Below are 19,916 nucleotides of genomic sequence, written 5' to 3'. Positions count from 1 at the left end.
AAGATGAACCATCATTGTAAGAAGTCATCATGGATATATTTTACATATTTTAGTGTAAAAAACTGTAATAATCATGGTCGCGTAGGGCAAAGAGTTAATAGGACAATAATGAAAATAATGTCACGCACCTCTTTGATCTAAGCAACATATCGTGTTATTTGGGGGAGATTTCAGTGCTTAGTGGCCACCGTTAATGTGCTGATTTGCTCCGTTACAGAACAGCTGATCCATGGGGGTGCCAGGTGTTTCGAATCCCAATCGTTCTCATATTGATGACCTATCCTAGTCTTGGACAAGCCCTTTAAATCACTCCTATGATACACGGTTATTTTTCAGGTCTAGTTTGTAGTCCTATTTTACCTCTTTTTCTGTGGTTCCTAAGCCTAAAGCTGTTGCAACTGATATTAAAATATATTGTCCTTTATGTTACTTGGAAAAATATCTTTACGTTCACACGAATATATTTTTGGCAGTCTGTGATGTCCTTGGAAAACAATGACATCACTCTCACCAATGATATTCAATGGTGCTGTTCAATTTTATTCATAGACCGAATGTTCGCATGAAAAAATCACAGCATGCTCTAGTCTTCTCCATATTTTGGATGAGAATCAACTATTCATATCTATGGGTGCGTAAAAATAAATGGTACTGATACTCATCAACAGTATAGCATCTAATTTTTATGGATTCTTTAAGATAGGAAACTGTATTTGGCCTTGTAAATTTTAATAATTGCTCCAGTGTAAAAATGAATGACAAAGTGCATATAGATAACAATACAGATTAAATAAAAATTGGACAATTAATTACTTAAATAAAATAATAATAATATTTAATACATTGCACAATGGGCCCAACACATAATTGGGCTACTAAGAGCATTTTTTGTTTTCTATTTCAAGTATCATTTTAACAAATATATATATATATATATATATATATATATATATATATATATATATACATATATATAAATAAAATATATAGATGGGTTAGGGTAGTAAAACATATAATATCTCTAAAGTCACAAGAGTTCAATGTGTTGAAATTATCTGAATATTTTGATTATTCTTACTTTAAAAGACATCATGGTTGCTAGTAGATTTGGATCTTATCTCTTCAAGAGGTTTTCTCTGATCTCTTCAACAATATTGTAAATACCAATAATAATAGAATAATGGATATATGGGAGCTATGTATCAGCTTGTCATGATCAATTTATCTTATTAACCCTAGAACGCATACCTGGGGCCTTGCAGGCCTGCTAGGTTACTTGTTTTCTATTGTAGATTTGTATGGTTGTGCGTTGTAGGGTTAAGAACTGATATACATTGCCTAAAGCCAATCCAAATGACTAATGTGTGTATGTGTATGGGGAAATATTGGAAAAAGAGGGTAAGCTGATTTATCCAAGTTTCTATATGAAATTTTAGTTTTATTTTTAGTGTCAAACTCTCCCCAGTATGTACAACCTTACAACCTTCCGAGATATCCGACAGCTGGCTAACATGATTACTCTTCCACTAGTCATTGCAACCACAACTGTACAGTTATTAATAAAGAATATGCTGATAGCTGGCATATTCTTTTAAAGCCCTCCTGCCATATGAAGAACAAAGTAATATTGATTTCTAGCAGGCAGTGTGCATGATGTGTTTTTACTTGGCATGAAAAACATCTGCTGACTAATCTTACTAGGCTGAAATGTAGACCAACAGCGCCATCTGATGGCCTAGTAACGCTGGTATGTAGTGAGGGACTGAAGAGCCTCATATTCTATTCTGAGGACAACTTCTACACTACAATGAGTTTTGATACTACGATATGATGGCAGGTTTAGCTTTGTGTTACTTTTATGTTACTGGTGCAAGATTTTAGGCATCATAAAAAATATATTACATCAAGTTACACTTGCATCTAGTGCTTCAGAAATCTCACAGTTCCCAGTTTTTATAGATACAATGAAATTTCACAGATTCAGATGTGGACGGCAGCAGGATAGGACATCAGGTCCAATGTTATCCTCAGGACAGGCCATCATAGCCATTGTTTCATAGTTCTAAGGCGGGCTTTGCATGTTGCGACATCGCAAGCCGATGCTGCGATGTCGCACGCGATAGTCCCCGCCCCCATCGCAGGTACGCTATCTTGTGATAGCTGGCGTAGCGAACATGATCGCTACGCCAGCTTCACATGCACTCACCTGCCCTGCGACTGTCGCTCTGGCCGGTGACCCGCCTCCTTCCTAAGGGGGCGGGTCGTGCAGCGTCATAGCGACGTCACACGGCAGGCGGCCAATAGCGGCGGAGGGGCGGAGATGAGCAGGATGTAAACATCCCGCCCACCTCCTTCCTTCTCATTGCAGCCGGGAGGCAGGTAAGGTGATGTTCCTCGCTCCTGTGGCTTTACACACAGCGATGTGAGCTGCCGCAGGAACGAGGAGCTACATCGTACCTCTCGCTGCACCGGCATTATAGAAATGTCGGAGAATACACCGATGATACGATAATGATGCTTTTGCGCTCGTTAATCGTATCATCTAGGATTTACACACTACGACATCGCAAGTGATGCCGGATGTGCGTCACTTTCGATTTGACCCCACCGACATTGCACCTGCGATGTCGTAGTGTGCAAAGCCGGCCTAAAGGTTGAAGAAAGACACCTCTTTTGAGTTCAACCTATAACCTATTGTGTTGATCCAGGGAAAGGTTAAAGCTGGAGATGATCGAATAAATTTGATGCAAATCAAATTTGAGTTAAACAATTTGCAATTCATTAAAAAATAAAATGTATAATAACAAGAAAAAACTTGAATCAGCTCACCCATGTAGTGCATGGAAAAGACTCCAGCAAGTAAAAATAGAAAAAAGCAGCACTTGTCCCAGAATAATATCCAAAAACTTATATTCAATGGATAAAATACATCAAAAAAATACTTCCAGGGTGAAGAGCATAAGCTAGGAGCAAGGCAACATGTTTCTGACCTCCATGGTATTTAGTCAATGCCTGAGTCATAGGCTAATAAAGGCCCTGTCACACACAGAGATAAATCTGTGGCAGATCTGTGGTTGCAGTGAAATTGTGGACAATCAGTGCCAGGTTTGTGGCTGTGTACAAATGGAACAATATGTCCATGATTTCACTGCAACCACAGATCTGCCAAAGATTTATCTCTGTGTGTGACAGGGCCTTAAGAGCAAGGCAACATGTTTCTGACCTTCGTGGTATTTAGTCAATGCCTGAGTCATCCTCAGGCATGGACTAAGGACCACGAAGGTCAGAAACATGTTGCCTTGCTCCTAGCCTATGCTCTGCTCCCTGGAAGTACTTTTTGGATGTATTTTATCTGTTGAATAAAAGTTTTTGGATTTTATTCCAGTGCAAGTGCTGTTTTTTTTTTCTATTTTTTATTAAAAAATAAAAGCTTTCCTCATTTTTACACATTGCAAAAGATATCATCAGTCACAGGCTTCCATATAATGCCTTGCATATATAATATATTATATAATGCAGTCAATTAGGAGATACTATCATAGCCTGTATAAAGGCTTACAAAAAGCTGCTTTACAATGTCCCCAATGACTAGCTAGGTCGTTCTGCAGGTCCGCATCGCTGTTGCGTCGTTGGCCAGGTTTGCCTGTTTGACAGCTCACCAGCGACTCACCAGAGACTTTGTAGCGATCCCGGCCAGGTTGGGATCGCTGGTGGGATCGCTAGAAAGTCTCAGTGTGTAAAGGGGCCTTTACACACTGAGACTTTCTAGCGATCCCACCAGCGATCCCAACCTGGCCGGGATCGCTACAAAGTCTCTGGTGAGTCGCTGGTGAGCTGTCAAACAGGCAAACCTGGCCAATGACGCAACAGCTATACGGACCTGAAGAATGACCTAGCTAGTTATTGGGGACGTTGTAAAGCAGCTTTTTGAAAGGGAAGTCGCTAACGAAGTCGCTGTAAAGGCCCCTTTACACACTGAGACTTTCTAGCGATCATGCTGCACAGCGGGAAACAAAGGACCAAAGAATGGTCCTGAGAGATGTGTAGCAATCAGCAACCTCACAGCAGGGGCCAGGTTGGCTGATGTGTTTCACACACTGCAATGTCGCTGGGGAGGTCGCTATTACGTCACAAAACCGGTGACGTTACAGTGATGTCGTTTGCGATGTTGCAGTGTGTAAAGCCACCTTAAAGGCGCCTATAAGCAGGAAATGCAGCAGCCTTTGATTTAGGATAGTGAGAGGATGTCAGAGCTCACAGCTCATTAACAAAGATAAGAAGAGAAAGCCCTAAAACATTGGACAAATCTCCAGATAGTAAAGTTACATGTCTGCAGCCCTTAAGAAGATGAGTGTAGAAGTCTGTGAATAATACAAAGATTCAATTGAAAGGGGAGAGAAAGCTAGTAGAAATACCAGAACCAGTGCCATAGTGATTGATTATAATGTCGATGGCATCTGTACTGCAGGATTTGAATTAGAATTGCACATTTTTATTCTTCATTCTTAAAGTGAATCTGTTATATAAGAAAACTCTATTAACCTGCGGATATGGGGTTAATCTGCAGGTTACTATAGCGTTCTGATGCCATGTGGCCGCCGTACACAGAGCCCCGCTGCCAAGAGAAAGTTAATTTCCTCCCGCCAGTGCGATGGCCGCACAATGCCAGAATCCTATATTAACCGACAGCTAGATTAACCGAATATTTGCAGGTTAATAGCATTTGCATTGGAAAGTTTACCTATCCTGCACCTGAAGGAGATAACCTATATTCTAATCCTTCATGTGGTATCGTAAGGATCGTAAGGATGATGACTCTCAAAGCATTAAAATAAAATATAGTCTAAAAAAACAAATTTTTACTTAATACAAAAAGTAAGGCATTTGCAGTTATATAGGAATATTTTACAAATCCAGACCATATCACATAATACTATGTAGTGTTAGAAGTATTCATCTTGTAGGATGTTTTAATGTTTTAGAGGTTTCCTGGAGTTTTATACTTGTCAAAGTTTATTTTCACTTGCCTTTTTGTGACAAAATGTTTAACTTCTAAAACTTTAACGATAATAAAAATGATTTATACACAAATAAATTGACCCTTGTATTTTTCTACTGGTGAAATGTTGTAGATGCTTGGATGTGTACACCTCTAGCAAAGTGGGCCACATCAGAGAACATGACTGTTGTGGAGGATTAATCCAACAGGCCAAAATTAATTCTGCTCATTATTATTGTTTTATATCCATTTTAATTATTTAACATTGAACAGAATTAAGTATGTTGACTTTGCTACAAATAATGCATGTTACAATAGAGATTGTTGTAACTAGTATTCTTACCTGTAACAGTTAATCAAGCATATAATTTACTGCTTTTTGTAAAAGTCACAAAAAACAGTAAATCGTACTGTTCCTGTAATTTAGTCTTTGTACTTTGATCAAGATCTCACAACACAATATGATGACATAGTCACAGTCCCCTCACACAATATGATGTCCCCACAAAGTATGTTGTCCCCACACTGCCCTCCATGCAATTTGATGTCCCCCCCCCACAGCCTCCCACACAGCCCCTTATACAGTATAATGCCCCCACACAACCATCCATGTTGTCCCAACACAACCCCTTATACAGTATGATGTTGCCACACAGTTCTCCACAGAGTATGCTATCCCCAAAAACATCCTCAAGCAGCATAATGTCCTACACAGGCCCTCATGCAGCATAACGTCCTCACACAAACCCTCATGAAGTATAATGTCCTCACACAGACCCTCATGCAGTAAGATATCCCCTCACTGCCCTCCCACCCAGTATACTCCCTTAGCAACCTAGGACATTCTGGCATGTCCTAGGTCATCTCCCTGCTTTTGATGCAGGCTCACACGCTGAGCCTGGATATTTACCTTCACATGTTGGTTTATCTGATCAACCCGCGGCTGTTAACCAGTTAAATCCTGCTGTCAATCTATGACAGTGGGATTTAACATGTTCCAGTGAGGAGCACACCCTTCCCCACTTCCATTGGCAGCCCTGTGACGTGAATGACGCACCCCAGGGCTTTGGGGTACTCGGTTCCAGGCTGTATATTACTGGGATATTTCACCTTGTGGCCGTTGTCCGGTTCCGTGACCCTGTGGGTCGCTTAAAAGGGGGTATTGTACAAGGGACAAATAAAAATAAAGTGTTTTTCGTGACACCACTTGCGGTATGCGGCTATATGGGGAAAGCCGCTGCTGCAAAGTCTCTCCTTGCTGGGGCTGGTGGCATTAAGCAGCTTAGATGTGATGGCTCTCTGCAATTAGAGCTAGGCCTGCAGGGGAGGATGATGGTGGTTGAAGCATTTAGATGCAGAGGTGTAGGAAGAATTCAGACAACACAGGGGCTGTGGTTTAACTTGTGCTTTACTCACTGGTTTGGAGTTGCTGCAACCCGGCTGGTGCTGGTCTCTACCAATCTGGTATTCCCTTTGTTCCAGTGCCGGTGTAGTGAACTGGTGAGCTTTACTTCCATGCACCCGTATGTAATTGGTGGGTCCCCGTGGCCTGGAGTGTGTTGGGGTCCCATCGTGTTGTCTCCGTCCTGGCCCATACGGCAGGCAGCTTGAACCTCTCTTGGGTTGGACCTCTGTCCCCGTTCCCAGGTTCCCTCTTTGCTGCTGTGGCTCAGTCACTAATGTCGGTAAGGTCCTTGATGGTCCCCTCATCGGGCAGATTGTTATCAGGTGAGCCTGAAGCGTCTTCCTGAACTAGGGCTCTGTACCCAGTCGGTGCTCGGTCCAGTGAGTACTCTCGCCGTATTCTCCCTGGCAACTGTACTCCCTTTTACTCAGTAGTCACTTTACACTTTCTGTCAGCATGTTAACTTCTGACTGACTGTCTGTCTGACTTTTCACTATCTGAGAAGATGTCCGTCGTCCGTCCACTCCACTGACTTTCCCTTCCTCCTCCCAGGTCTCTGACTAGTGGGTTGGATGAGTCCCAACCAATAGGTGGCCATCCATCAGTTCCATCTCTAGCCAGTTACTCAGTCTGGGGAAAAGGGCGTTGATTTGTGTGTGTGTTGTGGTGGTTACCAGCACTGGTCTTCCAGGAATCCGGGGTTATATGTAGTACCCTGTGGCACCTGACACTCAGGGGCGCCACATGAACACTGGGCGCTGGTGGGTTGTTATGACGGCCAGGGGTCAGCTAATGACTCCACTGTCCATCATGACGTAGTTTCTGTATGTTCATAAGAGATTGGCGTAGAATAATTGAATCATAGAATGGTAGAGTTGGAAGGGACCTCAAGGGCCATCAGGTCCAACCCCCTGTGATTAATTAACTTTATCTAGGAGGCCGCATGGCACATGAAATACGTAATATAGGTTAGGACCCCCCTATTGAGATTTGCCGTGACGTTGGCAGGGGTGGCTCAAAGAATTAATCAATTATTTGCTAAAAATCTCATTTTCTTTATTATAGTACAGTTGGAATAAATCTGTGAATTTTCACTTTTTATATGATGCATGCCAATTTCAGATCGTGCTGGCTCCTTTTTTCCAACCCCCTGTGAGTTCAATTTTCTTAAATCATCCCAGCTATATGTTTATCTAGTTTTTGCTTGAAGAATTCCATTGATGGAGAGCTCACTACCTCCCGTGGTAGCCTGTTCCCCTCTCTGACTGCCCTCACTGTCAGAAAGTTTTTCCCAATGTCTAATCTGAATCTCTTTCCTTTTAGTTTCATCCCATTGCTTCTTGTACTTCCTTGTGCTAATGAGAATAGGGTAGTTCCCTGTGCACTGTGACTGCTTTTCAGATATTTGTACCATCTTGGTTGCTCTTTTCTGGACTTGCTCCAAAATATCGATGTCTTTCTTGAATTGGGGCATCCAGAACTGTACACAGTATTCCAGGTGGGGTCTAACCAGGGCAGAGTATAGGAGACAGCATGATTGCTGTACAGAGAGATGAACTGCTGTACAGCACAAGTAATCATATTATCACAGTTTCAAGTCCTCTAAGGGACAATAAAAAGGGGGGACAAAGTTTTTAAAAATGTGAGAAAAATAAAAGACGCAAAAATTAATATCACCGCCTTTTGCCCGAATGAAATTAAAACAAAACAAAAGTAAAACACATATATTTGGTATCGCTGCTTTCAGAAATGTCTGATCTATCAAAATATAAAATAAAGTAAACTGATTGGTAAACAGCGTAAAGAAAAAAAATTTAAATCCTCAATTAAATTTTTTTTGACTGCCGCAAAATTGCAATAAAAAGTGATCAAAACAGCACATCTACCCAAAAATGATATAACTAAAAACATCAGCAAGGGTGCAAAAAATAATTTAGCCCCAGATCCCAAAAGATAAAACTGGTACCGTTCTGTGAAAATGGTGCCAAAAGCAAATTTTTTTTTTTACAAACTTCAGAATTTTTTTTCACTAAATAAATGGAAGAAAGCTATACATGTTTAGTATTTATGTTTATGTACTATTACTGGCCTGAAGAATCATACTGCTAGCTCGATTTTAACATATTGTGAGCATGGTAAATAAACTCCCACCAAAAACTTTATAGAATTGCATGTTTTTGCAATTTCACCGCACTTGGATTTTTTCCCCATTTTCCAATACATTACATGTTAAAATTAATGGCTTCATTCAAAAAAAGAAAAAACAAGCCATCATACGGCTATATTGACACAAAAATAAAAATGTTATGGCTCTTGGAAGAAGGGGCGGTAAAAATGAAAGTGCAAAACCAAAAAAATGTTCATGGTGTGAAAGGGATAATGTCCCCATATGGCCCACCAAGCAGTGTAATGTCTCCACAATGCCCGTTAGAGAATATTTTGTCCCCACCCAACCCCACATACAGTATGCTGTGTCTATACAGACCCTCACGCAGCATGATGTCCCCATACAGTATCATATGCAGCATGATGGCCTCATATAACCCTCCATGTAGTATAATGTCTCCACACAGCCCTCCATGCAGTATTGTGTCTTCACAGAGCTTTCTCCTGCCTGTGGATTGTGCTGAGGCACAGCAGTCATGATGTAGTAATGTCATTCTTTCTACCCTGACAGGAGATGTTGGTAAGGGCATGGTGGCAGTGATGAATATTCAGCAGACCGTCCAGGACTGTCTTGTTGTATTTGGGACAATTGGGACCTATGGATGTATTTTTTCTTTATTCATGGTTGTAGCAGCCATAACCTTTTTATTTTTACAAAATCTTCACTATATGAGGACTTGCTTTATTGTGTCTGTAAGGCCGCATCCATATGTGACGCCCCTGGACTATTCAGGTTGTCACAGGGTACGGCACAAACTGTCCTACCCGTGCAGTATTCAACACCCCATGGTTCTGGGTCTCTATCCTATAGTAATGCCTCTATCAGCATTCACAAATCCTAGATACACCTTGCACCACACCTGTCAGGCACACCAGTGGGCTGCTTAAGCAGGAATAGGGCCGCCCACCTAGGGGTCAGACAGGGAGGTGGGAGGTGTCAAGTCAGGTCAGTGGTAGCCCTCGAGCTGTGAGGAGCTCTGAGGAAGCTGGGAGTTGGAGCTCCCAAGGGAGAAGTAAACTAGGTTGCAGACGGTGGTCTGGGTCCAGAGGAGTCGGACCTCCGGTCACAGGGGATTGAGGCTAGGTGCCTGGGATACGTCAAGGAGGACGGTCAGCAGCCTGGTCCTATCACCGGTCTGGGACCGAAAGCCCAACGGGGTACATGGACCCTAGGTCAGGGAGAATCTTCAGGCAACCCGGCAATTAACCTGCAGAAACGGTGCCTTTATGGACTGTTCCCACCAGGTCAGAGATCAGGGGCACTAGCGCAACGAGGGGGATAAGGGTTTCCTAGCAAGCAGCCCACTGAAATGCCAAGCGTGAGCTCTTGAGAGCAGGCTCCTCCATTTAGCCACAGTGGGGAGCGGTGCCCGGACAGCTCCAAGCTACCGGGCCACAACGGACAATCTAAAACTTAGTGTCTGGAGGCAGGTTACAGACCACTGAGAGTACTGTGGGGGATGAGACCTGGACGAGCTCCCCTAGAGAGGCAACAGCGTTCAGAGACTTGTTTATCCTGTTGTCAGTGTCTGCTTCATTGCTGAGTGAGTACCCGACTAACCCTTGCAATGCGTCCCCGCATCTCCAACCAGAGTCCCGGGGCCTACACCTTACCCATGGAGGGCAACGTCACCAAGCTGCCCCACTCCATCACCCTGGGTACTCCCTACGGCAGCGGTGGTACTCCCAATTACCGCACTCCACGGGTGGCGACATGAACTACACCAAGTCCCCTGTAAATACTCCCTTTCCATTTGAATGTGGCCCCTAACCCCCAGGTCCGGAGACCCTCGAGCCACGAACGATCACCACCCCCGGATCCGAGTGGTTCGATCCGCTGCTGGGGAGGCACACATATATAGTTTAAAAGCTGTGTGTTCCGCACTTTAAAAGTCTGGATCTGCCCAGGTTCAAAAGAACCCTAGCATCGACACTGGTTCCGACATTCTCAGGGAACTCTGGGTAACGATCTGGGTGTGATCACTCAGGTAATAAAAAAAATCATAGAAAAAAAAAAAGAAAATAAGCAGTCGTTTTATACTTACCAGTATCCACATGACTGTAACTCTGCTTCCAAGCCGCTCACTCTTCTTCTGGGGCTGCTCATTATCATCATGCATATGCACTGCTTCCCCCGCCCACCGGCAGTCCCTGAGTCTCTGATTAGTTGCAGTCAAACAGTGCCCCCAGCCTGTGTGACAGTGTGTCTGACTGCAACCAATCAGATATGCTGTATGTGTCTAGATTGATGCAAAAATAAATAAAAAAAATAAAAAAATGTACATAGAGTCCCCTGTATTATGATACCTAGCACAGATAAACCATACGGCTACAGGCTGCAGCCCATAGCTGTGCGCTTATCTTGGCTTTTTATCAAAATAAGAAGACCCGCATGTGGCTTTTTAAAATAAATATTTAAATAAATAATTTTTAAAAACTGGTTTGATACCCAGCCATGATAAACTGATAGCTGGGAGCAGGTATTCTCAGGATCGGGAAGCTCATGGTTATTATATCCATTAGATGCAACAATCCTGGACCTTTATTCAGCTCATCCCGATTGCCCTGGTGCTGTGGCAATCAGGGTAATAAGGTATTAATAACAGCTCACAGCTGCCACTAAGCCCTAGATTAGTAATGGAAGGCATCTATGAGACCCCACCATTACTAATCTATAAGTGAAAAGAATTAGACACAAGCACAGAAAAAATATATATTGTTTTAAATAAAATGCAAAAAAAGCCCTCTTTCACTCCTTTATTAACCCCCAAAATACCCAGGTCCAACGTAATGCACACTAGGTCCCACAATGATTCCAGCTCTGCTACATATGAAGAGAGAGCCCTCAGGCATAGAACATGACCGCCTGCTGTGAGTTGCAGTCAGACATGCTGTCCCATAGGGTGGGGGCACTGTCTGACTGCAACCAATCAGAGACGTCGGGACTGCCGGTGGGCAGGGGAAGAAGTGCATATGCATTAAGATAATGAGTGGCCCCAGAAGTAGAGTGAGCGACCTGGAAGCAGAGTTATAGCCACGCAGAGACCGGTAAGTATAAAACACTTGCTCTAATCCCCCTATTCCTTCTACCACCACTTTTAAGCTCCTGATTTGGGTCCCCATAGACCTATATGGGGATTGAAGTCCGGTCAGATATCTGGGAACAATTCCAGGACCGAACTGTATTTTTTTTTTTAAAACCGGCTGGACCTGACAATCCTGCGTATCTGTGAGTGCAGCCATTACTAGTCTGCACCAAACTATGGGACAATGTAAAAAAACCCCCAATGTTCCATTTATAGGTACAGAATGAAAGCTTTCCAGTACAATAGCCTTAAAAATACTGCTTGAAATCTGCACCGAAAATGCATCACATAAGGAAAAACAGGTATTAAAAGATGCAGCAACAACACAGTAATCAGAGAAGATTGCAAAAAATGTGCAGCTATAAAGCAGAAAAAATGCAGCATTTATGCTACTTACGATCATAACCGTAGGGTTTAATTTTTATTACATTTTTAGAATGGAGAAATCAATTACTACATATTCTTGAAATCCACATAATAAAGGGACTCACATCCATGAAAAGGTTTTCACTTTGCTTTTATTATTTTTACTTTGTTCCTTTTTCTTCAAGTATAACGGTACGAAGTATACTGTAAAGCTCCAATTCACAAAGTCAACCATCAGTAACAAAAGATCATTTACTTGCTAGACGTCTTCTTCAGTCATTTTATCCATAAATCTTTCATGTCATAAAATATACACCACCATCAGTTGGGAGACCTCACAGAGTTGTTGTACAAACGCATTAGTAACTTATAATATATCATTCAAGATGAAAAAGTCTGTGCTCCATGGAGCATCCAGCTGCATGCAGAGCCATCAATTAGGAAAACGAACCAATAACTGCACGTTTTGGGATGACCCATTCTTTACAGCGAAAAAGGGGTCTGCCCTAAAGGGTTGCAGTTGTATCTTCATATACCAGTTCAATCTGCCTGTAATTTATACAATGAACATTCAAGTATTGAAAATTCTAATGTTTTTAAGTACAGCCTGTAACTCATAAATGTTGCTAGTGCCTACAATGATGCAGGTTGTGTGTTTGAATCCTGGAAAGACTAGATCTCAGGAAGAGAGAAAGGAAAGTGAGTGAGCTTTTTTAGATATCATGCTCATGCTGCTTATTTTTTACTTGCAAATTTGACCCTTCAAAGTATTTTTTCAGATCTTCAGCTTGACAATTTGCAGCATTTTTCACCCATTCTGATGAATTGGGAAAAAATGCAAGTAAAAATGCAGACAAAAAATACACAGAAAAACAAGGTAAAATGCACATATAATATGTAGTGTTTTTTTCTGCTAACTACCTGGCTTGTGTAGCAAAAATATTGCTTCAAATACCAAATGTGCTCATGTCCTATATCAAGAACATTCGCAAAGCCCTAGTTACATTTTTCCAATCATTTAGCCTTTGTATTGATTCACAGAATGTGCGATGTTTGCACATATACTGCCGTCTATGCAGCACCTAACACCTACTGCTAGTAAGATTTTACCAATCCTCATAATTGTCACTGCTCACAGTATAAGGGGTACTTTGCACACTACGACATCGCAAGCCGATTGTAGCGAGCGCGATAGTCCCCGCCCCCGTCGCACATGCGATATCTTGTGATAGCTGCCGTAGCAAACATTATCGCTACGAAATGCGATAAGGGAACGGGTCGTGCGGCGTCACAGCGACGTCACACGGCAGGCGGCCAATAGAAGCAGAGGGGCAGAGATGAGCGGGACGTAAACATCCCGCCCACCTCCTTCCTTCCTCATTGCAGCTGGGACACAGGTAAGGAGATGTTCCTCACTCCTGTGGCTTCATACACCGCGATGTGTGTGCTGCCGCAGGAACAAGGAACAACATCGTACCTGCCGCTGCAGCGACATTATGGAAATGCCCGACACTACACCGATCATACAATTTCGACACTTTTGCGCTTGTTAATCGTAGTAAAAACGATTCACATACTCCGATGTCGACAACGACGCCGGATGTGCGTCACTTTCGATTTGACCCCACCCACATCGCAGCTGCGATGTCGTAGTGTGCAAAGCACCCCTAACACTTCAGCTAGGGTTACATGGTGAAATGTACAAGTTATTGAAAAAGAATACATACCTCATGAATTTTTCACATTTTTTTCACCCACAAACCTTAATGTATTTTATTGTGATTTTATGTAATATACCAACAAAAATTACCAAATATTTGTGAAGTGTAAAGGAAATGATACATGGTTTTCTAAATACTTGCAAAATATAATTTAAAAAAATTGTGCATTTGTTTTCAGCCCCCTGCAGTCTGTTACCTCTAAATAAAATAAGTGACCAATTGAATCCAGAAGTCATCTAATTAGTAAATTGAATCCATATGTGTCTAATTTATTCTCAGTATAACTACCGAACTACAGCAGTTCTGTGAAGACCTCAAGGTTTGTTTGGAAACATTAGCGTCAAACAGCATCATGAGGAACACACCAGACAGGTCAGGGATAAAGTTGTGGAGAGGCATAAAGCAGGGTTTGGTTACAAAAAAAATAGCCCAAGCTCTGAACATGTCAAAATATTCAAGTCATCATCCAAAAATGGAAAGAGTAAGGCACGACTGCAAACCTACCAAGACATAACCGTCCACCTAACCTGACATCCCAAGCAAGGAGATCACTAATTAGAGAAGCAGCCAAGAGGTCCATGGTCACTCTGGAGGAGCTGCAGAGATCCACAGCTCAGGTGGGAGAATCTGTTCACGGGATAACTATAAGTCTACGCTCACACGAGCGTATGAATCGGACAAGTGCAATGCAAGAAAATCTCGGACCAATGTTAATCAATGAAGCAGAACAGTTGGTCAGCTTTTTTCTCATCCAGATTCTGGATGAGAGAAAAGTCGAAACATGCTGCGATTTGTTGTTGAGATTGTGTGAGACTCGCCAATATAAGTCAATGGGTACGAGAGAAAAACGGAAGCCACATGGACAGTAAACGGACCATCCTAGTGCCGTCCGTATTAATGGATACATTACTATCATGTAGCCCAGAACATAAATGGTACTGTAAATGACTGTATATGAGTAATAGATGCTGAGGAAAAAACGGATTGCACACTGACAGCATACTGACAGCACATGGTTGACAAGTCAGAAATAATTGTCTTACTGTCCTGGATAAGATTGGGACCATTTTTTCATACGCTCGTGTGACTCCAGTCTAAGGCCCCCTTCACACGTCCGTGAAAATCACACACGTTTTTCACGGACGTGTCAGAGGTGCGTTTTGCCCTCCGTGACCCGTGTATATGGGCTACGTGTGTTCTCCGTGTGTTATCTGTGATAACACACAGAGAACGGGAACTTTATGCTCACCTGTCCCTGGCATAGCTGTCTGTGGTACTGATATTCGGTCTCCGGTCCTGCGAAGTGAATATTTAATGAGCATAATGAGCGGCGGTTGGCAGCAAGTGATAGCAGCAGCAGAGACAGGAGGGCTGGAGAAGGTGAGTAAAGTTTTTTTTTTTTTTATCACAGACACATGTCTTCTCTCCGGTGCATGTCACACGGAACACATCCATGTGGTCCATGTATGTTATGTGTAACATGTTTGCGTTCCGTGTAACACCCGTGATGCCAGAGAGAAAACGGACATGTCGGCGTGAGAAACACACGGACACACGTAAGTACGGAACGGACACACGTTCCGTGCGCAAATACTTACGTGTGTCCAAAACCATAGGAAAACCTAGGTGTACATGTGTGTACATGTCTCTGGTACGTGAGAAAACTGCCAAACACGTACTAGAGGCACGTACGTGTGAAGGGGGCCTAAGTCATATACTTCACTAATCTGGCCTTTATAGAAGAGTGGCAAGAAGAAAGCCATTTTTCAAAACAGATCATAAGTCCCATTTACAGTTTGCAAAAAGCCATGTAGGGTATATAGCTAGCATGTGGAAGAAGGTGCTCTGGTCAGATGAATCAAAAGTAGAATTTTTTGGGCTAAATGCAAAACACTATGTTTGGTGGATAAATAACTCTGCATATTATCCTGAAAACACCATTCCCATCAAACATGGTGGTGGCAGCATCACGCTGTGGGGATACTTTTCTTCAGCAGGGACAGTAAAGGTGGTCAGAGTTAATGGAAAGTTGCATTGAGATAAAATGAAGGGCAATTCTGGAAGAAACTCTATTAGAAACGGCAAAAGACTTAAGACTATGGTGTAGGATCACCTCCCAGGTGGACAACAATCCTAAACACTCTGCCAGAGCTACATACAGGTCCAACAGTGCCTTGCAAAAGTATTCGGCTTCTTACCTATTTTGTTAAATTACAAGTTGTATTTAAATATTTTTGTAATCAGATTTGTGTGAAGCATGAGCACTAAATAGTCTATTTTGGGGAAGTGAAGGGAAAAAAATATAGTAAAAAATACATTTATGGGATAAAATAAATAAAAATTGCCATATGCATATGTATTCACCCCTTTTGCTATGAAACCGCTAAAAATTTCTGATGCAAGCAATTACCTTTATAAGTCATATGCTTAGTGAAAGAAAGTCCACCCGTGGACAATCTAAGTATCACATTGTCTGTCAGTATATATACACTTTTTTCTGAAAGGCCACAGAGGCTGCAACACCATTAAGCAAGATGCCCCACTTACCAAACACCACCATGAAGACCAAGGAGATTTCCAAACAAGTCAGAGACAAAGTTGTGGAAAAGTACAAGTCAAGGTTGGGTTTTAAAAAAAATGTCCCACTCTCTGATGATCCTGCAGAGCATCATCAAATCCATTATCATCAAATGGAAAGAAGATGGTACCACAAAAAAATCTGCCAAGAATGGGCTGAAAACAGAAACTCTCAGCCTGGGCAAAGAGGGAAATAATCAGAGGCAGCACTCAGACCAAAGGTAACCTTGAAGGATCTGCAGAGTTCCCAAGCAGAGACTGAAGTATCTGTCCATATGATCACAATAAGCCATACACTCCATAGATCTTGCCTTTATGGAAGAGTGGCCAGAAAAAAACTTTACTTACAGGCAAAAATTGGAAGGCCTGGTTTTGTCAAAAGACGGGAGATTCCCCAAGTGTATGGAGGAAGGGGTTGCGGTCAGATGTGACCAAAATTTTAATTTTTGGCCATCAAGGTAAATGTTATGTCTGGTGCCAAAACAACACAACTCATCACCCCAAGAACACCATCCCCACAGTAAAATATGGTGATGGCAGCATCATACTGTGGGGACAGGGAAAATGGTCCAAATCGAGGGGAAGATGGATAGTGTGAAATACAGGGATATTCTTGAGAAAAACCTGTTTCAGTCTGTCAGTGATTTGAGACTGGGATGGAGATTCACCCTCCAATAAGACAATGACTCAAAGCATACTGCCAAAGGAACACTCGAGTGGTTTAAGGAAAAACGAGTAAATGTATTGCAGTGGCCTAGTCAAAACTCAGACCTTAATCCAATTGTGAATTTATGGTCAGACTTGAAGATTGCTGGTGCAGTTTTGCCTTGAGTAATGGACCAAAAACCCAATGTCAAGATGTTGAAAGCTCATAAAGACATATCCAAAGCGACTTGCATCTGTAATTGCTTCAAAAAGAGGCTCTACAAAGCACTGACTTTAGGGCGGTGAATAGTTATGCACACTGAACTTTTCAGTTATTTTGTCCTATTTGTGCCTTGCTTCACAAAAAAAAAAAAAGCAAATGTTCACAGTTGTAGGCACGTTCTTTACATAAGCTAATGCAAACCCTAAAAAAAGCAGTGAAATTCCACGCTGTGAGGTAACAAAACACGAAAAATGCCAAGTGGGGTGGATACTTTCTCAAGGCACTGTATATGTCAAACTTTGGCCCATGGGACAAATTTGTCCTGCAGTGTAACTATATTTAGCTAGCAATGCAGGGACATCACTAACGTCAAAGATCTGGGGTTCTAGCCCCAAACCTATTGCTCAGATTCCCGGATTTCCTGCTACTGATGCATTGAACTATGTTGGCCTCAACATAACGTTAACACAGTTCAATTCCGTGATAGAGCACAGAGCAAAAGCTAAATGCTTTATCACTGTGTGTCTCCTAAGCCGCAACTTACCAGACATCAGCATACCCACACAGGCAGTGCAATGACGTAATTTTCATTGTGTCACATTTGCAGGCCCGCCATAAAAGTCAGAAGAGGAGTCGGAGGCTGCGGCCCGGGAATCAGGATTAGGTGAGTATAACCTTTATTGTTTTTTATATTATATAGTTGTGAGGGCCATCATTCTAAATATAAGAAGTGGGGGCCATAGTAAAGTATATACAATCATGGACACAGTGTTGGCATCCTTGAAATTGTTACACAAAAAATTAAGTATTTTTTCCAGAAAATATTACAATTACACATGTTTTGTTATGCACATTTATATCCTTTGTGTGTATTAGAATAACACAAAAGAGGAAAAAAAAAGCAAATTGGACATAATTTTACACAAAAGCCCAAAAATATGCCAGACAAAAATGTTGGCACCTGTTCAAAATTTGGGGTAAACAACTTAATTTCAAGCATGTGATGCTCATTCAAACTCGTCTATGGCAAGTAAGAGGTGTAGGTAATATGAACATCACATCTGAAAGGAAAGAAGTTGACTCAATCTTTGCATTGTTTGTGTGTGCCACAGTAAGCATGGAGAGCATATCGAGAAGAGAACTGTATGAAGACAGAAATATCAACAATCTTAAGGTTACAAGTCCATCTGCAGAGCTCTTGATGTTCCTTTGTCCACAGTGCGCAGCCTAATCAAGAAGTTTACAACCCATGGCACTGTAGCTAATCTCCCTGAATGTGGATGGCAGAGAAAAATTGATAAAAGGTTGCAATGCAGGATAGTCCAAATGGTGGATAAGCAGCCCTAATAAAGTTTTAAAGAAATTCAAGCTGTTTTGTAGCCTCAGGCTGCATCAGTGTCAGCACGAACTATCCGTCCACATTTGAATGAAATGATCTGGCAGGAGACTCAGGAGGACCCCACTGCTGACACAGAGACATAAAAAAAAGCTAGACTGCAGTTTGCCAAAATGTAAATCAATAAGCCAAAATCCCTTGTTCACTGCCCATAAAAATAAAAAATACTCACCTCCTGTGTGGCTACGGTTCCAGAGATGTCTGATGCTGCATTCCTGGGGCCTACCTGACAATGTTATGACATGCGAGCCCCGCAACCAATCAGCGCCCAACGTCTGTCTCCTCACCTTTGGACATTTGAGCAGAATGCTGCGCTGACTTCCTGCTCAAACGTCCGAAGGCGGGAAGAAGGAAGCCGGTGCTGAATGGTCGCAAAGCTTCAGTGTCATAAAAATGTCACATATTCCCTAGGAACGTGGCTTTACACATCTCTGGAACTGCACCGTAGGCGAGTATAGGCTTATTTATTTTTACTGACGCGAACAAAGTAAATGAGTAGGGGTTGGACAAGTAGTGAACAACCCCTTTAAAATTGCTGTTGGTAGAAGGCGGCCTTCAAATATGAGAAAAGTGGAGCTTTTTTCAAACGAAAAGTCATCCAAACACTCAATTGAGAGGTGTAAGACGCTTATTGATGGTGATAGAAAGTCATTGATTGCAGCTATTTATTTGAAAGGCTACCAGATATTAAGTTGAGAGTGCCAACAATTTTGTCTGACTAATTTTTGAGATTTTTTTGTGAAATTATGTCCAATTTGCCATTTTTCTATATTTGTGTTTATTCAATACACATAAAGGAAAGATAAGAAAACATGTATAATTGCAATCATTTTCTGGAAGAAATACTTCACTTTCCTTAACAGATTTAAGGGTGCCAACACTTTCAGCTATGACTGTAAAGGGTTGTGGGATTCCTCATAGTATATATAAGGAGAAGTGGGGGTCATAATAAAGTATATGGGAGGATGTGGGGGACATAATACAGGATATGGAGAGCCATCATATAGTATATATGGGGCTGTTGGGACCATCAAACAGCATATATTGGGCTGTGGGGGACATAATACAGTATATATAGGGCTGTTGGGGCCATAATACAGTGCATACAGAGCTGTTGTTTCCTGATGTTCCCTACTTCCCTAAATTTCGTTCTATTTCAGATTCACCACCTACTGCTATCTATCATCCCCACAAGTCCTAACTTCTCCTGTAGTATTGTGGTTCTCCCTACCCCAGGCAGATTCCCCAACCCATTATTTCTTTCTTCCACCCCTCGTTTGTTCTGTCACAATTAAGTTTATTCATTTACATTTCTTCATCACCTTTACTGGA

The 19,916-nt window shown here is 42.0% G+C and overlaps 1 protein-coding gene across 3 annotated transcripts in view; it reads right to left on the bottom strand.

Annotated features, from left to right (window-relative positions):
- Positions 1-19,916, bottom strand: part of NFIB (nuclear factor I B) — a 545,046-nt gene that overhangs the window by 349,752 nt on the left and 175,378 nt on the right. The gene's annotated exons all lie outside the window — the stretch shown is intronic.

This window comes from Anomaloglossus baeobatrachus, chromosome 1 (genome assembly GCF_048569485.1).
Source record: "Anomaloglossus baeobatrachus isolate aAnoBae1 chromosome 1, aAnoBae1.hap1, whole genome shotgun sequence".
NCBI classification, from domain to species: domain Eukaryota; kingdom Metazoa; phylum Chordata; class Amphibia; order Anura; family Aromobatidae; genus Anomaloglossus; species Anomaloglossus baeobatrachus.
The sequence above is the reverse complement of the archived record's forward strand: the minus strand, read 5'-3'. Positions and strand labels throughout refer to the sequence as shown.